Source organism: Heloderma suspectum, chromosome 1, assembly GCF_057233095.1.
Source record: "Heloderma suspectum isolate Gila_16-S chromosome 1, 16-S_ref, whole genome shotgun sequence".
In the NCBI taxonomy this organism is placed as follows: Eukaryota; Metazoa; Chordata; class Lepidosauria; order Squamata; family Helodermatidae; genus Heloderma; species Heloderma suspectum.
This window is the reverse complement of record NC_139458.1, coordinates 9,376,784-9,402,949: the sequence shown is the minus strand read 5'-3', so window position 1 is coordinate 9,402,949 and position 26,166 is coordinate 9,376,784. Positions and strand designations below refer to the sequence as shown.

General features: G+C 46.3%; 1 protein-coding gene across 5 annotated transcripts in view; it reads right to left on the bottom strand.

Moving 5' to 3' along the window:
• Window positions 1-26,166, bottom strand: part of FBXO34 (F-box protein 34) — a 73,438-nt gene that overhangs the window by 18,560 nt on the left and 28,712 nt on the right. For 2 of the 5 annotated variants that reach the window (XM_084835286.1, XM_084835295.1), the window contains exon 2: window positions 19,219-19,297. The gene's annotated coding sequence lies outside the window, so the exon portion shown is untranslated. Of the gene's footprint in view, window positions 1-3,621; window positions 12,281-17,726; window positions 19,298-26,166 lie in introns of those variants that run through there. The other 3 variants (XM_084835314.1, XM_084835305.1, XM_084835324.1) reach the window with 3 other exon arrangements.

Here is a 26,166-nt window from a genome sequence, read left to right as displayed (position 1 = left end):
GTTCAGTCGGAATCTGGCTTCCTGTAACTTGAGCCCATTGTTCCGTGTCCTGCACTCTGGGATGATCGAGAAGAGATGCCAGCCTTCCTCTCTGTGACAACCTTTCAAGGGCTTGAAGAGCACTATCCTATCTCCCCTCAGTTGTCTCTTCTCGAGGCTAAACATGCCCAGTTCTTTCAGTCTCTCCTCATAGGGCTTTGTTTCCAGTCCCTTGATCATCCTTGTTGCCCTCCTCTGAACCCTCTCCAGCTTGCCTGCATCCTTCTTAAAGGGTGGTGCCCAGAACTGGACACAGTACTCCAGATGCGGCCTAACCAGTGCTGAGTAGAGGGGAACTAGTACTTCATGAGATTTGGAAGCTATGCTTCTATTAATGCAACCCAAAATGGCATTTGCCTTTTTTGCAGCCACATCACATTGTTGGCTCATCTTCAGCTTGTGATCGACAACAATTCCAAGATCCTTCTTGCTTGTAGTGTGGTTGAGCCACGTATCCCCCATCTTGTAACTGTGCATTTGGTTTCTTTTTCCTAGGTGCAGAACTTGGCATTTATCCCTATTAAATGTCATTCTGTTGTTTTCTGCCCAGCGCTCCAGTCTATCCAGATCACTTTGAATTTTGTTTCTGTCTTCCAAAGTATTAGCTATCCCTCCCAATTTTGTGTCATCTGCAAATTTGATCAGCATTCCCTGCACCTCCTCCTCCAAGTCATTAATACAAATGTTGAAGAGCACTGGGCCCAGGACTGAGCCCTGCGGTACCCCACTCGTTACCTCTACCCAGTTTGAGAAGGTCCCATTGAGAAGCACTCTTTGAGTCCGATTCTGTAGCCAACTGTGGATCCACCGGATCGTTGTTTCATCTAGCCCACTTTGAGCTAGTTTGCTCATCAGGATATCATGGGGCACTTTGTCGAAAGCTTTGCTGAAGTCGAGGTATATGATGTCTACAGCATTCCCACGGTCCACAAGGGAGGATTTGTTCTTGACAAATCCATGTTGGCTTTGAGTAATCACTGCATTGTTTTCAAGGTGCTTCCAGATGGATTGCTTTATCATCTGCTCCAGAATTTTCCCTGGGATTGATGTCAGACTGACTGGTCTGTAGTTCCCAGGTTCCTCCTTTTTACCCTTTTTGAAGATAGGGACAACGTTAGCCCTCCTCCAGTCATCTGGCACTTCCCCCATCCTCCATGATTTCTCAAAGAGAATAGACAGTGGTTCTGAGAGTTCTTCTGCCAGTTCCTTTATGACTCTAGGATGCAGTTCATCTGGCCCTGGAGATTTGAATTAATTCAAAGTCATTAGGTGTTCCTTGACCATATGCCTATTGATCTCAAGCTGCAATCCTGCCCCTTCAGCCTGTACTTGGCCTTTGCCGGGGGGTCATAGGCCCTCTTTTGGGAGAAGACTGAGCCAAAGTAGGAATTGAGCACCTCTGCCTTTTCTTTGTCATTTGTTATCATTTTGCCATCTTTATTTAATAACAACCATTTCTTTCCTCTGTCTTTTACCGTGCACGTAGCTGAAGAAAGCCTTTTGTTCCTTTTAGCATCCCTCGCTAACCTCAGCTCATTCTCAGCTGTAGCCTTCCTGACGCCATCCCTGCAATTCTGTGCTACCTGCCTGTACTCTTCCTTTGTTGCTTGGCCTTCTTTTCACTTCCTATATGTGTCCTTTTTTGTTTTTGGTCTCAGGTTGAATCGTGGCATCTCCAGCTAGGGCTGGGGAAAGACCCCTGTCTGAAACTTTAGAGAAGTGCTGCTGGCCAATGTGAACCAGGGGTAGGCAACCTTTTTGGGCCATGGGCACATTTGGCAATTTGAGAAACTGTCCTGGGCACCGCAAAAGAATGGCTGCCATTGGGGGTTGGGGCAGAGGACAAGTTACCTGCCCCAAAGGCTGAATACAAGGCAGAGGTAGCATCTGAGCCTCAGCACACCAAACAACTCCTTTGAACCCACAGTTTTCAGCACCAACAGAAACCTGTTTCACACCAATCCCAGCTGCTAGGAAGAAAGTGTGTTAATTTTAAAAAACAAGGGGGAGGGGGAGGCACCTTGGAGGGGGGCAAGAAAGGGGTCGGGGGGGCACATTCGGGCCCATGGACACCATGTTGCCTACCCCTGATGAAGACAGTACTGGGTTAGATGAACCCGTGCTCTGACTCAGTAGAAGGCAGCTTCCTAAAAGAAAGTTCTGCTGTGTCCAATGGGGCTTACTCCCTAAAAAGTGCACCTAGGATTGCTGCCTATCAGGGGAAAAGATTCTAGTCCCTGCTCTCTTAATGTTCTACTTTCAGGGAACTTTTTACAAAGAGGAGGATTCAAAAATGTCTGAACTAGGTCAGTTCACCCTTCAGCCACATCGAGCTGCATGTGCAGACCACAGGTCTGTCAGATCTTCTCCACGCACTTGCTGTACGCAGGCAGGAGGAAGCGAGGTGCTGCCATTCGTCCTGCCCTTCACTACTCACACAGACACGCACTTGGCATTACCATGAAGGGAGCCAATGCATGTTGGGCTCCCTCCACACCAGTGGAACTCCAGCCGATCTGGGATTCTATTCGTCAGAAGGGGGGCACTGCATACCCATATAGGGTCCCTTCCCACTAATGCTGAATGTGCAGCCACCAGCAAGTGTGTGTGTGTGTGAGAGAGAGAGAGAGAGAGCGAGAGAGCGAGAGAGCGCGAGCGGGTGGGTGCACTAGCAGACACAATCATTTAGTGCATATGGGGTGTGTGTGTCTGAACACCCCTCAGACCATGTATGATTATATTCCTCAGAAACACCCATGGCTCTGGGTTGCTTAACAGCTCTACATACTGGGTGGCTATTGTTATAAGCAATTAAGTGCACCTACAGCCTAGATATGTATGCCACAGATCCAAATCCCTTGGCTTCAAAACAAAGGAAAAGGGGGGGAAAGCCATGTCAGTATATGTTGCTAACACTACTATGGTTACTGTAAGATATAAAAAGGAGCACCCAAAAATACTCTGCTACTTTGCAGTCTTAATTACATCAAAGAGAGAGACTTTGAACCTTCCTTAAGTCATGCCTCTCCCGTTTTAAAAGTTTCAGTAATGGCACCGCTGCCTGGATGTATGTTAGTTCACTGCGTGGATTCTCATTTGGAATAAATTTATTCCACTGGCATAATTTCTTCTGATCCCAATATCACAGTTTGGGTAGTACTTGAAAGTATCATAAGGAGCAGAAGAGATTTAGATGTAAGTTCTCAAAGAGATATTAAAACTGTGTCTGGGCTGTACCACTTCAGATTGCAGGTGGAAGCCCTACAATTGTATGTTCCCCCTGTACAAAAAAGTAATCATAAACCCATCTAGAAAACCATATGTTACGAAGAGGAGTTCTACTCTAGCTTTTTCTCTCACATGTTAATTTTCTATGGGCAGGGAATCTGTAGGCACAGTGAAGCATTCAGTCATGTGAGCCCCCATCTGTAGTCTGAAGTGGTACAGCCCAGACTCAAGCTGACTACCTCCATGAGAACTAGGCCGTGGAGTTTAGGATAAATAAGGCCTAGTACTGGCGCTGTTTACATGACTGCATAACCTAGGATGAAAGAGAAGCAAGGAGAGAGCAGATCATCTTACCAGGGGTTGCCGACTCTCTTCAGCCTCAGATCCGCACATGCAAACAAATAGGAACTGGAGCAACTTCAGGGAGGGTCTCTCTTTGTAGAAGAAGACCAAAAGCTTATTTCAGTACACGCAGGGCTCTCCTTGGTGAGGGACGCAGGAGGCTGCCTAATTCCAAGGCAGACTATCTGCCCATCCAGCCCAGTATTGTCTGCTCTGACTGGTAGCAACTCTCCAGGGTCTCAGGCAGAAAAATATTTTTCCCATCCATCACCTGCTACCTGATACGTTCAAAAGTCATGACATGCTGTGTTCCTCTCTGTGTCCAGGTCTATAAAATATTTTATGCATCTGTGTCTACAAGGAAGTCTTAATTACAACTGCACAAATATCTGAGATATCACCAACCCTGTTAGAACAAAGGGCAATCATTTACAGATCCCCTCACTTAATAGTGCCTGGAAATGTACCTCTTTCTTCCCCACCCCCCACCCTGCCCTGGGGCACAGTGAATGGAGGGGGAGCAGGAAGGGCTTTGCAGAGAAGCAGGATTACCAGGAGGGGATGGAGTTTGGCGGACAGGGTGAGAGGAGTTGATCTGTGCACAATGAGCAGCAAAGCAAGAAAATGGACAAAGGAATTGGGAGCAAAAGACCTCTGTAGAATGAACATATGGGAAATTTTATTTATTTCCCCCATTTTTGCCCTGCCTTTCTCACAAAAGGGGCCATCAAGGCCCTGACTACAATTAAGAAAAGATCACCATGACACAATACAGTAATTAAAAACAGAACACTGAAAACATGGCAGCATAACCATTGAAAACAAGCTGCCACTACATCCCCAAAACATGACAATTTAAAAAACAGCAGCAGCAACCTTTGGCTTGTTTTCTGTAAGTCGCCAAGGAACTAGTCCAGTGGACTTCCTGAAATAAGAGACGAGTAAAGGATACAGAGGAACAGCACAGAGGCGGTGACAGTTGCAATGTCAAGAGGAGAGTCATAATCCAGCAAGCCCTTATTAGGTACACAGAAGATCACGCATACACCTAGCTGGGCCTTGCATTTTTCCTCTCCTAACAGCAGCTCCCCTGAGCTGTGCAAAGCAGCTGCTGATGCTGTTATCAGTGGAGCTGCTCTTTCTTCAAGCAAATAGTGCAGTTAACAAGGATGGAGAATGAGCCACCTGCTAATCTGAATACTGCCAACATACTCAGTTGTAGAGATCAATCTATCTCGGTCTGGCCACATGTTCTGCTTGCTGCAGCACTGACTCACACAGAACAGATGTGCCGTAACCTCCGACGCAGGCGAAGAACATTCCCAACTGCTTCCAACCAGCATTCTCCCCGTTGCTCCAGCTCAGTGCGCCAACAGCAACCTCCCTGGTGTTCTAGCAGCATGACACAGCTGCAATTTCTACACGGATCTTTCGTAACATCTTCGCTGATGGGTTGATGGAATAGCCAACAAATACAACTAATTTTTTTGTGCGTGAACAAGAGCTTTGTGGAAATAATCTCCACTGTATGGCACAGAACGTCAAGAATCACAACTTATCTTTTTTATTAAAAGAAAGCAAATCCCTAGGCTGCTTAGCTTCAGAGATAAAGCTTGAAATGAGGGGAGGGGGAGTCTTCTCAATGGGGCTTCCAGCAGACCTCAACAGGGCTTCAATGCCTCCATATCATGCCCCATAACTTTACTTGCACACTCGGCCCCCTGATGTCCTGCCATCTCTTTCCCCCTTCACATGAACATATACCAGGAGCTGGAAGGCAAAGGTGAGAAAAAAGGAGATAGAAAGGGATGATGGGTGAAGTCATGGGATTGGAAGGGTGAGATAAGGTGAGCCAAAGTCAGGACGTACCTTCCATGACTCAGCACACATATTTATAGAGAACCATGACTCAGGGGTGTATTTACTACCCAGATGGTGCTTCTGCTTCCATGGAGCGAAGCACCGCCAAACCCACATAGAAGCACTGCACTTCCATGAATACAGACCACCACAATTGGCCAGAGTTGGGCCAAGACTCTTCAATTCCATGTGCCTGAGCAACTCTTGCAAGCATGTACAACTATCCCATGTGGCAGTGTGGATACTACTTTCAAGGTATTTTATATATGAAGGAGCTTTCCATGTCAGAAATGGTTCATTTGTAAAGCTTCTCTCAGCCCTTTGGCTAATCTCAATAGTAATGGCTCACTTTGTGGCCGATAGATACGGTGCAGCCATTTTTTATGCACGTAATTAGGCTTTGCGGGGAGGGGAGGCAGTATGATGTAGTAAATCAAATATGTCCAACCAGGAAATTCAATTAAAGACTTTTATCTGTTCTGGGAATCAAAGAAGCCCAACCTGATGGACTGTTCAAAAAGCCATCATGTTCTTTGAGATTCGAGACAAACGAGGATCAAAGCTTAGGAGATACCAGGAGACTACGAGCACAACTTTTACAGCCCCAGAAAGATCACAGGCTTTGGCTGAAAAACAAACAGCAAATCAACTCCTAGATTTCTAATTTTCTATCAAAAGAAGGAAGTGACCATATAGCTTATGGAATGCAAAGAGTCATTTGGGGTTTTATTTTTCACTTACTCTCTTGTGTTCTCCTTAATAATGTGTTTTTAAGGAAAGAGAGAACCCCTCAGCTGTCAAAAAGATTGTAAGCCACTGTTTGTGGTCACAAACATTGAATCTAAACATTTCCAGTCCAGCAGGGTTTAGATTATGCTCCTCCTAGAAGACAAGATGGATGCACCAAAGACAGGACAGAGGAGGAGGACAATATACAAGCTGGAAAAGAAACTGGAAACAATATACAATTTAGACAGGTGGTAGTCAGCATGTCCCCTGGAACACCCATGGCCATCTGACTCTTATAGGACACATGAGAGTCTTAGAACTGGTTCACACATTCACATACATCACCCAGTTACTCAATGCATGACAACTCACACATGACTGTATGAACTGACTGCTGTAGTCATTAAGTGATAAACAAACATGGATCAATCAGCCCTTAGGTTAAATGCGAGAAAGATTCTAATGAACGCATAAGGCTAAGTACCCAGTGACAAGTATAATTGCTATTTTGTCTCATACTTGGCATTCTCTAAACCCATCTTAGTTTCCCCCCACTAGCTGGAAGACTTTTTGCAGTGGATTTTGGGAGGCTGCAGCAGCGGCAGCCCATGTGCCCATTCCAGATGCTCCAGCTGGGAGGGTTGGGAAGCCCCTTAGCGTGAAATGGAGGAAGAACCACCATTAACTTCTACAAAGCTAAGCCTCCAAATGTTTTCATTGCCCCTACTAAGATTCTGCAAGACTTCGGAAAAACCATTCCATGCCTTTCCTCCAAGAGGTGGAGGAAAGAAAGTCCAAGACACTCGTTTTTTCCATCCTAGCATTGTTTTACAACACTGATACTGGAGAGTTGACTAACGTCCAGCTGAGGATTGCTGTTTTATCACCGCTACTCAAAACAGACCCTCCCAGCTCACACTGACAGGAATCTGGAAAGTCACTGGAAGCGCATCACACCCTGCAGAACTCGGAAAAGTCCACAGAGGGATGAAGCAATGTGCTAGACCACCAGCAATTCCATTGCAGTGAGAAGGGCTGCTTCTCAAACACACACACACACACACACACACACACCCCTATAACAGTTACAGCAAATAACTCAGTTCCCAGGATTTTCTTTTTAAACACAACACATACATGCACATTTGTTCCCCTTCATAAGATTTGTGCATTTTGAAGTGCAGGAGCTCATCATGACACCCCCATGGTCATGGCCCCAAGCCCAGCCCAAAATTCAGGCAGCAGTGTTGATGCATTATATTTATAAACTATAAAGAGCAGCAGTATATACCATAATACCCAAAGTATAAGAATCGGCTGAAAAAAGTGCCAGAACTCCACTCCACTACGTTCCTGCCTTGCTACAGCACTGGAGCAAATGGCCTCTTAACCTGAAGTAACCTAGCTACACAAAGGTAGGGGCTTCTCGGCAGTGGCACCAATACTGTGGAATTTACACACACACACACACACACACACACACACTTACTTCTTGTTGGCTATTAGATAGCTGGCTAGGATGGGACTGTATGTTGGCTCTAGTTTGTATGAGTATTTATTGCCACTGTTCACATTTCATGTTTCCTGATGCTCTGATGAACCGCTGCCATTCTTCCCTTCTTCGTATGTGGTGATATTGTGTAATTTCCATTTTGTAATTTATTCTAAGCTCCCTTGTATATTTTGTGATTTATTGTTAGCTGCCTTGTGGATTTTTTTGTTAAATGAAAAAGTGGGATATAAATATCAATCAATAGATGCAAAAGCAAAACCAAAAAGAAACCAAACATTTCCCCAAAATACAGAAAAAGTGGTTTATTCTCTAAGATAACCATAGACACAGATTGCTTATAACAGGAATAGATATGCCACTGAAATGCAGAGAATTGAACTGCCAGAAGTACTGGTTTTTTGAACAAGGGAGAAGGGGAAAAAATCAACATGAAAATCCTGAGAAGTCATCATGATCTCACAGGTGAGGCTACCAGAAGTCCTTTTCTCAGTGATTACATCATTTTTGTTGACACCCTTGAAACATAACTCAGCACACAGACCACGTTCAAAACTTTCACAAATTTCATAATGATTCTGCTTTTTAAAAAAACAAAAAACCCAGTTCATTTAAACCAGACTTCCCCAACCTGGTGCCCTCCAGCTGCATGGGACTGCAATTCCCAGCATTTCCAACCAGTGTGGCCGCACTATCAGCTAAAGGCTCCAAGATCAAAGTCACAATGAGAGTTCTAGTGGCTAAACAATGTATATGTAAACATTTCCCCTCACTGACCCCCAAATAAGTAATCCTCCAACAGCAAAGGTAGACTTTGAGAGCCCGTACAGTTGCGAAGAGACTCATACTTCAAGCTTAGAAAGATAAACACCCCCTACTTCTTATTCAATGGTCTGAAGATCTTACTGTTCTTGTGGCATTTGAATGTATATCCTACAGTTGTTGATTTCATCCGGAGCCTTCCTCAATCTGGTGCCCGTCAGATGTATTGGGACTACGGCTCCCATCATTCCTGCCCAGCATTGCCAATGAGAATAATGGGAGCTGTGGTCCACATCTGGAGGGCACCAGGTTGGAGAAGGCTGATTTAGATGTTCCACAATCTGCTTGCACATCCCTTCACACAGACCACAGTTTGGTTTGGATTGCAAATAAATCCCCAAACACAGGTACACACACACAACTACTAGCTCACAGACAGATGTCCTACTGGGAGGCTCAAATTCTGGAACTGCCAAGCTACTCACCCAGAGGGCACCACTGCTCTTTCTGGAGTTTTCCTAAACAATCGTATTGGAAAATAAAATAAGCTGCTAAAGAACTAGGCTTACTAGATCAAAGCAAAGCATTCTGCAAGACAACTCCACTTTCTGCAAGCTTTCCCAGACCAGAAATCCACACTGTCCCAAATAAATTGGGATAACTCTGCTGGGTAAGTGGGGTCTTGCTTCTGAAAGTGAAGAGGCATATATGCAAACATTCTAGCCTCAACTAGGCAACCCTAATGGGGTGCTACCTACATACTATTTTAGTTCTTTGGTTTATTTCTAGCAAGAAGGCAGAAGCGTAGGCAAGATTGAAATGACAAGATTCTTGCATGAACGCTTCCAAATCATGACAATAAGGCCAAGGTGAACTCTCCTGCAAGCAGGTGTAAGAAACAACAAGTTGAGCAAACTGGAAAAACAGTGACAGTGGAAGGGGGAATGTACAAGGATTTCAGTCCATTTAGACAAAAAAACCCACAATATGCTAGTGCTATATATGAGAACACAGAAAAGGAACCGCTTGTGGGAAATTGTCATGGAAAAAAGAGGGACGGGGGGGGGGGAACACCACACTATTATCTTTGTTGCCCTGGGGCTGCACCCCTTTCATTTGTAGCCACTTCTGCAAGCCAACAATGGGCAGTGTGATTGTAGGTACCTTTATGCCGTGCCAAAGCACATATACACAGAGATTCAGAACAATCAGCCCTGCTTTCATTGGAGCAAAAGGTTGCAGCCAAATTAAATGGGTGGGGACCCCGTTCAAGAATCTTGGAATCTGCTAATAGGATATAGGAAAATGTGACCATAATGTAGAGGGCAGGAGAGAGTTCCCTTTCCTAACGAATAAAAGGAAAAAGAGGGGGAGGAGTGGGGAAGAGTGTGGGTCAGAGAACAAAAGAGACGATTTGAACAGAATTAAAACACCACCATGACATGGGAAAGTTCTCCCAAAGCAAATGAAAAAGTGACATACCAGAAAGGCCTTCCTTAAATTGGTGCCCTCCAGATGGTTTGGACTACAGCTACCATGATCCCCAGCCAGCATGCTGGGCAGCAGATTGGGGAAGGCAGAAGAAAAGGTTCTCCTCCCACCCCTGCCTGACCCATGCCCCAGGACAGTCCTTTTCAAGAGAGAGATACTTGCAACACATCAGCAGCTCTAGAAGGTCGACCGGCAGGCAGAAAAGCAGCCGGTTCACACGTTCAGCTTTCCCTTTTGACGAAAACAGTGTTCATACCTGGTGCAGGAAACTGCCCTGCTCAGCACAGGTCCTTCACTGGAGTTTCACCCTAGTTCCATCGCACCTGCTCCTTCACCTGAGTCGCAAGACCCCTGCAGCAGCCAGGCACTAAAATCACGTCCTTCAGGCTGTGACATCAGTCTGTTACCATGGGAATGATGGGGGCTGTTCAGAACCCAGTGTTATGGAACTGCTGCTGCAGGATCAGGCAGCAGAGCCGGTGTCTATAGGAGCGCGACACAAAGCAGTCCAGAGCCTGTTCTTTACGCCCAGGGGAGGGCCATTCGTTGGGCAAATCTTGTTCCAGCAGGAAAGCTACCTGTTGCAAGGTGGTGCTGCGGGAGGGGTGTAATTAAGAGGCCTCCTGCAGAGCGCATGCCTGCATTGCACTGAGAGGGTTCTGGGTTCAGCCCCTTGCATCTCCTGAGAAGGACCCCTCCCTGAGATCTTGGAGAGTTGCTGCCAATCAGAACAACAGGCAGTGCTGGGCTACACCAGGGTGCAGAACCTCGGGCCCAAGGGCCAAATCCAGCTCTCCGGAGTTCCCCAGATAGCTCCGCCCCTTTCCCAGGACACCACCTCTTTCCCCCATGTTTTGTGCAGTTTTTCCCCAGTTGAAATGCCTCTCTTAAGGCTCAGTTACTGGCAGTAACAGCTTTAATAAAATATATTGGTATTTGAGGTATTTGGATAATGGAGAAAGCCAGGGAGTTTCAGAAAAACATTTATTTCTGTTTCATTGACTATTCTAAAGCCTCTGACTGTGTGGATCATAACAAATTGTGGCAAGTTCTTGGTGGTATGGGGATACCAAGTCATCTTGTCTGCCTCCTGAGGAATCTGTATAACGACCAAGTAGCAACGGTAAGAACAGACCACAGAACAACGGACTGGTTTAAGATTGGGAAAGGAGTACGGCAGGGTTGTATACTCTCACCCTACCTATTCAACCTGTACGCAGAACACATCATGCGACGTGCTGGGCTTGACTGATTAACTCCAAGGCTGGAGTTAAAATCGCTGGAAGAAACATTAACAATCTCCGATATGCAGATGATACCACTTTGATGGCTGAAAGCGAGGAGGAGCTGAGGAACCTCATGACGAAGGTGAAAGAAGAAAGTGCAAAAGCAGGGTTGCAGTTCAACCTCAAAAAAACCAAGATTATGGCAACCAGCGTGACTGATAACTGGCAAATAGAGGGAGAAATCGTGGAGGCAGTGACAGACTTTGTCTTTCTAGGCGCAAAGATTACTGCAGACGCTGACTGCAGCCAGGAAATCAGAAGACCTTTACTTCTTGGGAGGACAGCAATGACAAATCTTGATAAAATAGTGAAGAGCAGAGACATCACACTGACAACAAAGGTCCGCATAGTGAAAGCAATGGTATTCCCCGTAGTAACCTACGGCTGCGAGAGCTGGACCATAAGGAAGGCTGAGCAAAGGAACATCGATGCTTTTGCACTGTGGTGCTGGAGGAAAATTCTGAGAGTGTCTTGGACTGCAAGAAGGTCAAACCAGTCCATACTCCAGGAAATAAAGCCAGACTGCTCACTTGAGAGAAGGATATTAAAAGCAAAACTGAAGTACTTTGGCCACATCATGAGAAGACAGGATACCCTGGAGAAGATGCTGATGCTAGGGAAAGTGGAGGGCAAAAGGAAGAGGGCCGACCAAGGGCAAGATGGATGGATGATATTCTGGAGGTGACGGACTCGACCTTGGGGGAGCTGGGGGTGGCGACGGCTGACAGGAAGCTCTGGTGTGGGCTGGTCCATGAAGTCACGAAGAGTTGGAAGCGACTGACCGAATAAACAACAACAAACCCCACCCCCTTTTGCCTTCGGCCCCACCCACCACTGGAATGTGGCCCCTGAAAGCTTTTCTGAAATGGAATTCGGCCCTCAGGCTGAAAGAGGTTCTGCACCCCTGGGCTAGCAGGATGTCTGGCTCAGTATAAAGCAGCTTCATATGCTCTCAGTAGTTCAGCCTTCCCTAATCTGGTGCCTTCTGGATATGTTGGACTACAACTCCTAGCACACACACACACAGCAAGCCATGCTGGCTGGGGGATGCTGGGAGTTGTAGTCCAACACATCCGGAGTGCACCAGGTTGGGGAAGGCTGCAATAGATGCTTCAGGGGTTTGTTCACCCAGACTGAAGGGAAGCACCAGGCCTAAGGTAGGGTTTTGAAGAAAAGCCTGCAGCTGCTAGGAATCTGAAAAGAAGATGAAGCTGCATAGGGCACTGAAGCCCCATCCCCTGCAAGTCCTACTCAACTCGTCTATGACATGGAGCTCCCCCACAGACACGACTCATTTTAAAGCCTCTCTCTCTCTCATTCTCTCTGCCACGAGGGCTAGAAACTTGTCTTCTTTTCTCAAATGAAAAGGGGAGATTTTCAGGATGCTGAATTTGGCACCAAGACCAGGGCCCATTTTTGCACAGAATGTGATTTTGCTTTCCATGAGGCTGGATGTGCTGGTGGAGATAAATCCAAGACCGGCCATCTTCTTCCAAGCTACCCTCATCTTGGGAAGGGTGAGGGCCGGGAGTGGGCTTGGTGTGGAGTCAAGCCTGCAGTTTAGGAAACGGCAGCGTATGTTTCTATTTCTAGGGTTTGCCTTGTCTTGAAAGGAAATTAGCTGAGCTTGATTCTCAGACTTCACGGGTGTTACTAGAGGGGCCAAGGCATGGCAAGTGCATTGAGGTGACACTACACTGCTTGCAGCAAAGTAGCTTCCATTTATGTACTACCGCTTGTTGACCAAGAGGAACTTTCCAGATTGCAGGGTGGAAAATGAGAAGAGAAGAGGGCAGCCTAATGAAGGGTGTACTGTCCCACCAGTCCAAACTCTGGGTTGGGCCTCTGGATCCTGGCGCATGGAGATGATCTCATGATCAGGCACCAGAGTCTGAAGGTAGAAATTCAATTTTCTGAATTTGAAAAAATTATTGACATCATGAATAATGCAATATCATTAGAAACATCAAACACAATAAAGATCAACAATACAAAGAAAAACCATGTTCCCATATTTGTCTGCATTCCATGTTAAGACAGTGTGTCCACTGCCACTGTTGTCTGGGGCAGAATGAGAGGCAGGTGAACAAGCAGGTTGCAGTGGTGAAGCGGAGGAACAAATCCAGGGGGCTCTTGCCAGTGGGCCCCCTGCTGGGGTGTGGGCCCTCAGCATGTGCCCAACCATGCCTGCCCTTGATGCCAGCCCTGTGTGGGGCTCTGGAATATACACAGGGGCTCCATGCCCTTTAATTCAGCCCTTCTTCCCAGAAACTTGCTCCACTTGCTTTTGGACCAGCTCACACAAACAAAGGGTTGGAAGCTGGGAAATCTGATTAAGTCCCTGGTGCCTGGCAAGGCCATCCTACCAGCCCCCTTCTCTCCCTGCCCCCACCCCACAACACCATACCCAGGTACAGAGCACCACAAGCAGGCAGCAGGCATTGCTCAGAAAGCAGCTTACAGAGCAGAAACTCCAAGTGCTTCAGACCACTGATGCCAAGCCACATGCTGGCATTCTGACTTCCCACATTCCTTGCCAACCACAGGTACCAGTTCAGACCACAGCTGTGGTGCAGTTTCTTGAACCTACACCATGGCTCCTGGACTCACACCCCACCCCATGTATGAAAATACTGAATCAGAAGGCAGCATCCATGTAACACCTGCACCCCAGGAGAGCAGATACATTCCAGGAATCTAGCCTCAGCTCACAGGACCACCTTCAACCAAGCTATGACGATGACTTCTGTGAAGCGGCACCATTTCCACAGGAACCAGAATCATTCCTGGAGCCAGCCAGCAATCCTGCTAAGGCAAAGCTTTCCTTGGCTCTAGACACCAGAATGAGCTACTGGCCCTGTTGTGTTCATGGACCTTGCTTAACTGTTTTGCTGGCCAAACTCCACACACACTTGTAGTAACAGGGTGTGGTCTGTTCCATGTTGGAGGAGTTTTCTTTTTGAAATTCTCTTGCTTCTCAAGCATATTCACAGTCTTATTTGGGATGGGGTGGAGGGCCCTCCCAACGCCTTGTAAATATACCAGACAGGCCACGCTCTTTCAACCTTGTGGCTTAGCCCTGAGCAAACAGACCCACCATTCATTCCTAACCAAAGGCTAAACTCATGCCATGGAGGTGCCTGTGTGTGCGTATGCACATGTGATCCTCAGTAAACAGCGGGGGGGGGGGCACAATGGGGTAGGTTCACTCTTCTGTGCACTGCTCAGGGCGACAAGCCATTTACAGCTGTTCCCCACCACCATCAAAACAGCAGCTGCAACAGAAGTCCACAGCCGACTGTATTCTAACCATGGGATCAGCTGAATTTATGATGTAATGCAGTATTAGTCACCCTATAAATTCCAGCTTTCATTTTTTTCAAGGTTTCTAGTCCTTACGGCCACAGCTGAAAATAGAGCCAGTGCCTGGTCTTCTCTCCAGCCCCAGTCAGCTTACTTAAATCAGGAACCCAAAGAATTATCAGACAAGAGCTCCATATTTGCTGTGCCACTGGGACAGCTGTTCAGAGTGGGTGTTAGGAAAAATCACTCTTAGCCAGAGACAAAGTCAGATGATCAGGAGAGACCCAAACCTCTGAAAGGAGTGTTGGCAAAAAGACATTTTGACAGCATTCAAATCAAACTACGTAGTTCACAGTCTTCAACAAAAGAGGTTGGTACAAATGCAATTTTCTTCTGCCATAGTATCTTCTGTGGCAGAATAACCTAATAAAAGTTACACTAAAGAGCAGGCACCGCCCTACTTGATCAGGTCCCCCTGCATCACTTACAATAATGTACAAGATAATTTTACCGCTTATCTTAAGCTAAGAGGATATCTCATTCCAACAGGTTCTCAAAAGTCACAGCCACCATTTTATTGGCATCCACCCAAGCAGATGAGATTAAGAAGAGGTGGAAAGAATACACAGAAGAACTATACAGGAAAGATCTTAATGTCCCTGATAGCCATGATAGTGCGCTCACTGAACTTGAGCCGGACATCCTCGAGAGTGAAGTCAAGTGGGCCTTAGGAAGCATTACTAACAACAAAGCTAGCGGAGATGACAGTATTCCAGCTGAGCTATTTAAAATCCTAAAAGATGATGCTGTTAAAGTGCTGCACTCAATATGCCAACAAATTTGGAACACTCAACAGTGGCCACAAGACTGGAAAAGGTCAGTTTATATTCCAATTCCAAAGAAGGGCAACGCCAAAGAGTGTTCAAACTACCGTACAATTGCGCTCATTTCACATGCCAGCAAGGTGATGCTCAAAATCCTACAAGCTAAGCTTCAGCAGTATGCGAACCGAGAACTACCTGAAGTACAAGCTGGGTTTCGAAGAGGCAGAGGAACTAGAGATCAAATCGCCAACATTCGCTGCATCATGGAGAAAGCAAGAGAATGCCAGAAAAACGTCTATTTCTGCTTCATTGACTACGCTAAAGCCTTTGATTGTGTGGATCGCAACGAACTGTGGCAAATTCTTAAAGAGATGGGAGTACCAGACCACCTTACCTGTCTCCTGAGAAACCTGTACGAGGGTCAAGAAGCAACAGTAAGAACCAGACATAGAACAACCGAGTGGTTCAAAATTGGGAAAGGAGTATGACAAGGCTGTATACTGTTGCCCTGCTTATTTAATTTATATGCAGAGTACATCATGAGAAACACCGAGTTGGATGAATCACAGGTCGGAATTAAGATTGCCGGGAGAATTATCAACGACCTCAGATACGCAGACGATACCACCCTAATGGCAGAAAGCGAAGAGGATCTAAAGAGCCTCTTGTTGAGGGTGAAAGTGGAGAGTGCAAAAGCTGGTTTGAAACTCAACATTAAAAAAAATAAGGTCATGGCATCTGGCCCCATCACTTCCTGGCGTATAGAAGGGGAAGAAACGGAAGCAGTGACAGATTTTATTTTCTTGGGCTCCAAGATCACCGCAGATGGTGACTGTAGCCATGAAATTAAAAGATGCTTGCTCCTTGGGAGGAAAGCTATGGCAAACCTAGACAGCATAGTAAGAAGCACAGACATCACCTTGCCGACAAAGGTTTGTATAATCAAAGCTATGGTTTTCCCAGTAGCAACATATGGCTGTGAGAGCTGGACTATAAGGAAGGCTGAGTGCCTAAGAATTGATGCCTTTGAACTGTGGTGCTGGAGAAGACTTATGAGTCCCCTGAACTGCAAGGAGGTCAAATCAGTCAATCCTAAAGGAAATCAACCCTGAGTGCTCATTGGAAGGCCAGATACTGAAGCTGAAGCTCAAATATTTTGGCCACCTAATGTGAAGAGAGAACTCCCTGGAAAAGACCCTGATACTGGGAGAGATTGAGGGCAAAAGGAGAAGGGTACGGCAGAAGATGAGATAGCTAGATAGCATCACCGATGCAATGAGTATGAATTTCAGCACACTCCAGGAGAGAGCAGAGGACAGGGAGGCCTGGTGTGCTATGGTCCATGGGGTCACGAAGAGTCGGACATGACTTAACGACTGAACAACAACAACAAGCGTTTTGCTCAATGCCTGGTGTCTTCCAGTTAGTATCACTTTTCCATGCCCACCAGTTCAGAACAGCAAGCCAATAAACATCCATTTCTTGCCTCCTTGCTTTCCCAGTAGGATTTTTTAGCTTGCCTGAATTCTCCAAAAATCACTTTAAATATCATTTCAGGTCGCTCCCATTTTCGACCTGTTTTTTTGCCTGTTCCAACAGGGAAAGTGTGCACTTCTGTGTGTGTGTGTGTGTGTGTGTGTGTATGTATGTGTGTGTGTATATATGTGTGTGTGTATATATATATATATATATATACATACATACATATGTATATATATATTAATGTGCATTTTCCTTTATTGACTATAGCATGAAAATGTGTTGGGTTTTTGTTTTTTTTTAAACAAAGTGCACATTTTTAAAAAATGCATTTTTGAGCACGGTCACAAATTCGGGAATTTGCAAACATTTCTCCAAAAAAAGTACTCCTGCTCGTGTTCAAAGTTGTGAATGGGACATGCAAACACAAATGAAATTCTCATATATCCCTATCTCAGAATATCATGTTTTCTCTGTTGGTGCCAAATCCTTTCATTTTTTTAATGCCCCATCTGCTTTTTACCCCCTCTGCTGACTTCTACTCCCAGCCTGGACTAACCTTCTAGCTCTAATTAGTAATACGAGTCCCTGGTAGCAGCACGGCCTAGCCTTGAACTAGACATCCCCTCTGGCTCTGGGCTGTACCCAAATTCCCTGGCTCACCTTACCTTACCTCTCCCATCGACTGGGGACCACCACTTCTGGATTGCAACTGCTACAACAACTCCAACACAGACAAGACCGCCCACAATGGGGATTGTGAAACTAAGCCCAGGCTTTGTACAGTTTAAAATGACAGGTAGAAGTGGTGGAATATGCCAATGCTATCAAGAAAGGTATTAATGGATTTGCAAGATTTTTTGCAAGACTCACTCAGTCACGCACCCACTACTAGCACCTTGAGGAGATACTACGACCTATTATGAAGGAAGATCCTGGAATGCAGCATATAATCCACTTAGCCAGAAGATTCCCTGCCACCTGGAGACAAAAACATATCTATTGTCAACGTATGAAGCTACCTTACGTAGGTTATTTCCCATCTTGCCAGTGCCATCTACTCTGAAAAGGAAGATCTTTCCCAGTACTGCTAACCATGAACCTTTTAACCAGAAACGCTGAACCTGGGAACTTCTGCATACGCAGCATGTGCTCTCCCACTGAGCTACGGCCTGAGCCAGCTCAACATAAACCTAGCTAGGTCATTCATGAACTGCGTGCTGCTGGGGCACACTAGTGTGCTTGGAGAAACTGAACAACATAAAGACTACTGAGAGTCCAAAGCATACAGAGACGTGGAAGCTGACTGGGAGGTCATAGAATCATAGAATGGTGGGGCTGGAAGGGGCCTACAAGGCCATCGAGTCCAACCCCCTGCTCAATGCAGGAATCCACGTCAGAGGTGGTAAGGCCAGAGCAAGAAAAGCCTGTAAACAAATGGTGAGCAGCCTCCTGGAGCATCCTTTGGACGCCAAAGAAACTTTAATGACTTCATTCATTTCCCAAAGCCCCAGCAAAAAGTTTAGAAAGCCTCTGGGCCAGCAATTTCCAAAGCCTTAGTTAAAACATAAACAAGCAAGCAAACAGGCCTAAATTAACTCCAGAGCAGCATATATTGTAAAACTGAAAACATCTAGGGAAACAAATAAAATACAATCCTTGCCCATTTCCCAATCTATCTCTCAATATATTGACAGATCCAAACTCCATTTTTTAAAAGGCAGTACATAAATTGTGTATGTTGAAAAGGATTCTCTCTCTGCCCCAACCACAAAAAGCCAATAAGAAATAAGTTGAGCTGCTCATTAGAACATAAGAAGAGCCCTGATGCTGGGTCAGACCCAGGGTCCATCTAGTCCAGCATTCTGCTCACACAGTGGCCAACCAGCTGCCCACGGGAAACTCACAACCAGGACATGAGTCCATGAGCACCCTCCCACTCAGGTTCCCAGCAACTGGTGTACATAGGCATACTGCCTCTGATACTAGAGGTAACACATAGCCATCATTCTAGTACCACTGATAGCCTTCTCCTTCAGGAATTTGTCTAATCCCCTTTTAAAGTCATCCACACTGGTGGCCATCACTGCATCTTTTGTTAGCAGATTCCACAGTTGAATCAACTACGTGTTGTATGAAGAAGAACATCCATTTCTCTGTCCTAAATCTCCCACCAATCAGCTTCATGGGATGACCCCATTGGGTTCTAGTATTATGAGATAGAAGAAAAGCAACTCCCTATCTGAACAACAACTCCCTATCCATTTTCTCTATACCATGCATAATTTTGTACACCTCTCTCATGTCTCCCCTGACTCTCCCCTTTCTGCTTAGACACATCGCTGGGGGGAAATTAAATGAGTACCTTCAGAGAGCAGCCCCTCTGCACAGTTTCAGACATCACAGCGCCCTCGATGTTTTGCACAATCCTTTGAAGGGCATTTCTGAAAAAGTAAATGGGGGTGGGGGGAGAAAGGAGGTTAGAGAGCAGCAGGCAATTATCAGGCAGCGAACATTTTATCTTTATAAAAAGGACACTTCATAAAAATTACCAGAGGACAAGATCAACCAAATGTATTAAAGAAGCAACACCCAGAACATTTAGGGCTCTTCTCTCTGGAGGACACTGGCAATGACAACTCAAAGTGGATAGATTGTGCAATGAATTTCCAAAAATGACAGTGGAAGGACACAAACAACTTCAGGAGCTTTCTAACCCAACTCAACTCAACAAGCTGAAGGACAGGAACAAAACTCTACTACAACACAATCATGTATCAAAACACACAACATACAGGCAAAATTTATACAAATGGGATAAATGCCCAAATCCCACCTTCCTGGAACATAGGAAGTTGTCTTGTCAGACCATCAGCCCATGATTGAGAGTTGGGGAATAAGGTCCATCTTTCAACCCTTCTCCCAAGTTTTCATCCTAAATTTCACTCAAATCAGGGTGGTGTACATCAGGTTAATCTATTTCAGCCTTCCTCAACCTGGTGCCTTCCAGATGTGTTGGACCACCATTCCCATCATCCCCAGCCAGCATGGCCATTCCTTGTTTTGAAACGAACTCCAGCCCTCTCTAACCACTACACCACACTGGCTCACTATGCACTTGGCATCTTATAGACTAGCAACAGGATGGCCCATATTAGTCTGTTGTAGCAAAACCCACAAAGAATCTTGAGGCACCTAAAGACTAACAAATTTATTATGGCATAGGTTGTCATGAACATGGGCATGAAGTATTATTCTGAGTTACAAGTGTATGTACACACCCATATGCATATACTAAGAGATATCTTAAGTACGACAGGGTTTCTAGCAGGTTGAGGAGCAACAGAAGCAGTCTGCCCCAAATTACTAGACCCGTCTGCATTGCACAATTAATGTTGACTCACCCCTCCACCCCTACTCCAAAGATCTTCAAAATTACTGCTCAATTGTGCAGAGGTAACTAATTTGGATTTTACCCATTCAATCAGCACTAGGAGAGTGTGTAGTGTATACAGTGATAAAGAGTATAGCTTTAGTTGGCGTTCTTGCAGCAAACCAGAAGTGAAGCTGCAGCACGATCAAGTGCTCTCCAGAAGCCTTGGACTACAACTCAACCCTCACCCCCAGCCAGCACAGCTTTTAGAAATGTTCCAGCTAAACCCAGCATGCTGCTTTGTTACTCTTCCCTAAAAAGCACAGCTGGCTTGCCTCTCAGATCGGAAAGGGTGGGAGAAAAATAAAACCAACGCACATACTTTTTTACACACCACTGGTTGAAGATTTTAAGCCCATGGCACTGAAAAAAGCCCACGCCACAGTTGGTGCCCACTTTAGTGCCAGCCTTCTGAGGTTAGCATTTCTTTCAGCCATGTATAGGAAGCCATGCCGTAAAGAGCTCAATTAACTTCTCTCTCTCTCTGGAGTCTCAGGCACACAGCTTCGACATCTCTGGTGGCGTTAGCGCTTTTGTACGAAGGGTATAGACCTCCATGGGCCCATGTACAGGGCTAGCTAAGCCTGTATAGAAAGTTATTTCAGATCCTTCGAGATGAAAGGCATATCCCCATGCAGAGAACCGTACCTCCACCCACCCTGACTTTCCAGCTCTCTGGAACTAGGACCAGGTCAGCAACCCACAACTAGCATGCAGCTTGCGAGATTATCTCAGCCAGCTCCCAAATCTGCCACAGGAACAAGCCCCCTGTGCCTGCGTTCAGTTGTACACACAATACTCCAACAGCAGAGTATGGAAGCGAGCAGCATCTCATACAGACATGAGCCAGCCTTGGTAGTTACGTCTTAAATCTGTTGGACAGGTTTTTCTGTTTTGCTTCATGGCTGTATTGCTTTTGATGATGATGATGATGACGGGAGTATCATTTAAATGGTTTATGTGGCATAACACTGTTTTTATATAATGTTGGCTGCATTCAGAACTGCATGGAGATGTGTACAGTGGGGTACAATTTTAAAAATAAAAAGAATATATAGCTTATATGTGTACGCGCACGTGCGCGCAAACGTTTGTGCGTCCAGCCCGCTCCTGCAGTGCCATCATGCCCCAGCATCTCTGGTGCCCCCCAGATGTGTCAGACTGCAACGCCCATCATCCCCAGCTAGCATGGCCATGGGGAGTTGCAATGTTTTCGGCCACTAGGGGAAAATATTAACGTCAATGTAAAAAACAACAACAAAAAACCAGGAAGGGAAGAGTGAAGATAGCAGGTGTGTCACAGAAGAGCGAGAATGTAATCTCTCTCCTTAATTTATCATAACGCAAAGCAGTTATGGCTGTGAGACTATGGGAGTTGTAGTGCAACAGATCTGGGGGGCACCAGGTTGGGGAAGGCTGCTGTAGGGTTACTGGGAACGTCATCTCCTCCAAAAGAGGGGGGGGGCATGTTGCCATTCCCAAGGAGATGAGGGAGTATGTCTATGGTCCCCCACACCCCACTTTGCTCATACATCAGCAATATTGTTGTGGCTGGGTTGGACTGGCTGCCGATCAGCTTAGATGGCACTCATGCAGCTTTCACCAGGCTGAAGAAAGCGGCCCTCCTCGCTCCGGAGTACAGCATCAGCGGTGCCTTCAACCACAAGAGACACTGGATTTGCAAGCCAGATCCTCATAAACCTCGCGTCATGCGTCTGGCTTTATTTTCAATCTCCTCTCTCCCCCCCCCCACGTGCCCCTCCCCCACAAAAGCTGCCACCACCCAAGACCAGGAAATGCATGGCAGTATTTGCAAGGCTATGGCTTTTTTGTCCTCTGCAACTCAAGGCTGGAAGAGAGGCATAAGGGGGATTTGGAATAGTCACAGCCAAGGCTGTTTAACCCAAACCTGACTACGCTGCCTTCTCTGGATTCTCACAAGGACAAAGAACACTGTCTCTCCGGGACCCATGTTGCACCTTCTCCTCCTCAAGGAGAAAGAGAGGCGCTGCCACTGCTCCACTTGAGAAAAATTTACTTGATAGCAAGAGCAGCACAATGTCTGAAGAACTGCAAGGGGAGGCAGGAAGACTGCCCCCCTCTCCTCCTCTTCCTCCCAGCGTAAATGGGATACTCCTACATCCCCAACCCCTTACAGACGGGTGGAGGCAGGGGTGGAAATTTACCTCTGTGGACAACTGAGATCTACAACACTTATCACCACTCTGATATCAGCAGCACAGCTGCTTCTCTTCACAGAACATCTTGCTAGCTTTCATTTGAAGGCTGTATCCACAGTATCCATGGAAAATATGGCAAAACCCAGCAGCTTGAGAGAAAAGTTGATTTGGATTAAGAACTGGCAAGAGGTTTGCAAGAAGGGGAAGTTCAGCAGTGGAACAGGCTGCTCGGGTGGGCCTGTGGAATCTCTTATTTTTAATATTTTTAAAGCACCAACTTGGGGGCAGGGGAGTGGAATGACATCTTGCAGGGGTGCCTTGAGAATAGGATGCCCCGCCATATAGAGATAGGCCTGTGTCCTAGACAAAAGAATCAAGAAGGATGATGCCAGACAGAGTCAGCAAGTCCCATTTCAGAGGCCTTCTTGAACTGACAGATGGAAGGCTGTGCCAAGTTATCACTGCCAGCATCAGAAACACTTTGTAACGGGGTGATCTGAAAACTTGGGATTTGTTCAGCACTAGCTTCTTAGAAGCCCTCAAAAGATTCTTTGTAGAAGACACCAGCAACTTCGGTCCAGTCAGCCGACCCCCAAGAGACAATCCCTGTCCACTAATCCCTATAAAACAATGGCCATGACTGTTCTGCACCTTCAAGTACAAATACTGTAGAAAAAGAGGGTATCAATGAAATAAGTCTTCTGATCCACTTGGGAGAGCCAGCCAGCCAGCCCCCCGCTGGGTCCTGGAATCCAACTGCCTGGAGTGTGAACCCTTCTCAGAGCATGATGATCATCATTCCATTTATTTCCAATGTTCAGGCTGTGAGTGATGTTGCTTATGTAGCCAATACTGCACCCCCGCCCCCCATGCACAAAAGGGAAATATCACCAGGCTCAGGTAAGCCCCAAGGGTTTCAGAAGTATGCAAGTCTTTAGGGGGCGGGGATACTAACAGAGGGGAACCCCAAAAACAGCACAATGAGGACAGTTGATTGTCTGTTGGGAGGAAAAAACAGAAAAGTGTGTGGGGATGAGGGGAGATGGAGTCCTGAACTACAGCACTCCATACTGCCAAATTTTGCCATTTTTCCTTTATATCCCTGCCACTGGCATGTGGTTTCAGGGAGAAGCAAGGGTCTTTTTAGATGCAGGCAAGCGGTCTATAAATTGTTTAAGTGAGCAATCCTATGGCCCCTAGACAGAGTCTGGGGGGCCATAGGATACTATGGATTCCTAGATCCGAGGTCGGAGACACCGCTCTGACCTCGGATCCAGGAGTCCAAGCTCCCCACTCCCTGCCCCTTGCAGCTGGAGTGGGGAGAACCGCGCCAGCTGCCTCTCCAAGATCACGATGGCAACCTCGGTGGGAAGGCAAAGGGAGCAGTTCTGTGGATGGGGAGGGGATGAGACCAGGGCAGCCGGCTTATGATGTACCCTCCAGCCACTCCAACCTTCTTCCCTCCTGCTCCATAGAGCCCCAGCTAGATGGGCGAAATTGCCCATCTAGCAAAAATGGAGAGCAGGAGCAGCATGGAGGTGAAGACTGCTCCATACTGCTCCTGCTCTACATAGGATGCCCATGAGCCTCCAGGTTTGAAGGGTGACAGGCATCCAGATAGGATTGCTCCCTAAATGCATAGTAAATAAACAAACCAACACACCTGCTGTGCTGAGCTTGCAAAACTGATAAAATTGTTGACTTCCGCTCCAACTGGGACTCCACATTGAGTGCAAGTTCTATGGTGGCAACTGAGGCATCTGCTTGTCCAATTTGGTGGTTGAGTTTCAACTTCTTCAGCCTTAGGATGTGGATAAATTATTTGGAAGAGTGTAGGTGGCCATCTGCTTGTTGAACCTGTGTCCATCCTGACCTGTAAAACACTGCCAGAGGTGGACTGGCCAGCTGGGTGGTGGAGATTGCAAATGTTGCTTTGAAGGAGGGTTATGTTCCAATGCCTCTCTAAAAGAATGCGAGACCAGTCTCCACCCGCTCCTTTCTGAGTGCGGTCTTAGAGCAAGTGGTAGCAACTCAACTCCAGGTTTTCTTGGGTGAAGCTGATTGTTTGGATCCTTTCCAAACTGGGTTCAGGCCCAGTTTGGGGACTGAAACAGCCTTGGGCATCTTTGTGGATGATCTGCATCAGGAGCTAGACAGGGGGAAGTGTGGCCCTGTTGGTTCTGTTGGATATGTCAGCAGCATTCAATACCATCAGCCATGATATCCTTCTGGCATGATGACTTTAGTATATAGGTAGGTATATATGGTCCTATTTGGCTGAACATTACTAGAAAGTGATGCTGGGGGATTACTGTTTGGCCCCTTGGCCTATGGGGAATCTCAGGGCTCTATCTGGGGTGGTTTGAAGGCCCAGTTTTATGTCCCACCACCAAGAAAAGCTCAGTTGGTGGAAATGCAGGACAGGGCTTTCTCTGTAGCAGCACCCTGAATGTAGTATTCCCTCCCTAGGGAGCTGAGACTGGCCCCATCTTTGCTCAGTTTTATGCAGGGAGCAAATACATTTTTTTGTTCTGCTTGGCTTTTAATGGTTTTTAATATGAGGTTGATTCCACTCGCTGAAGTTTTAATGAAAGCTTTGTTGTTAATGTGGTCTGTTTGGAATGTGTTTTAATACTCTTTTCCTTCTTGTACACCACCTTAGGGGCTCTGCTTGGGCTGAAAGGTGGGTTATAAATATTCTGATAAGATAAAAAATGTGAAATGCTTTATCCTAAAGTGAATAAAGTTATATTGGTGGCTAGAATTTTTCACAAAGTTGGGAACCAGTGGGGCAAAGGAAGAGAATGTTAGCTATACTGAGCAGGAATTGAGATGAGGGTGGGGAGAAGAGAGATATGGAACAAGGAATATAGGAGGATTGAGAGTATATGTATCTCAGATACTGTCTGTCTGTCTGTCTGTCTGTCTCTCTCCCTCCCTCCCTCTTCCTCCCTTCCTTGTCCACCTTACTGAGTCCTGTAGGGCAGGGATGTGGACCATTTAGGAATTGCTGTAATCTGCTGTAATCTGCCTTTAGCCCATGGGATAGGGTGGACGTCAGAGCAAAATGGAAAAAAGCAATTTAGACCTATTAGTTCCTCCCAGTATACATCAAGAGACAGTAAAGGTCAGTCTCTTTAGACCGAGTAACCCAATGGAATCCTGAAACCATACACAGAAGCTCTTTAGACAAACAGCTCATTATAGGGTAGAATCCTCCTGGACTGTACCACTTCAGACTTCCAGTGGTAGAATTAGGTGACTAAGGGCACAATCCAATGCATGTTTAGACAGAAAAAAAAGGCCTACAACTCCCAGCATGCCCCAGCCAGCAATGCATGCTGGGGCATGCTGGGAGTTGTAGGCCTTTACTCTATCTAAGCATGCATAGGACTGCGCCCTAAATGGCCCAGTTCACATGTAACAAGCAGCTACGGGTTAACCATATAGAATCATAGAATAGTAGGGTTGGAAGGGGCCTGTAAGACCATTGAGTCCAACCCCCTGCTCAATGCAGGAATCCAAGTCAGAGCATCCCTGACAGGTGGCTGTCCAGCCTGGGAATCAGGCTTCTTGCACTGAGCAGGGGGTTGGACTCGATGGTCTTGTAGGCCCCTTCCAACCCTATGATTCTATGAAGTTTTTCCTGATGTTCAACCGGAATCTGGCTTCCTGTAACTTGAGCCCATTATTACGTGTT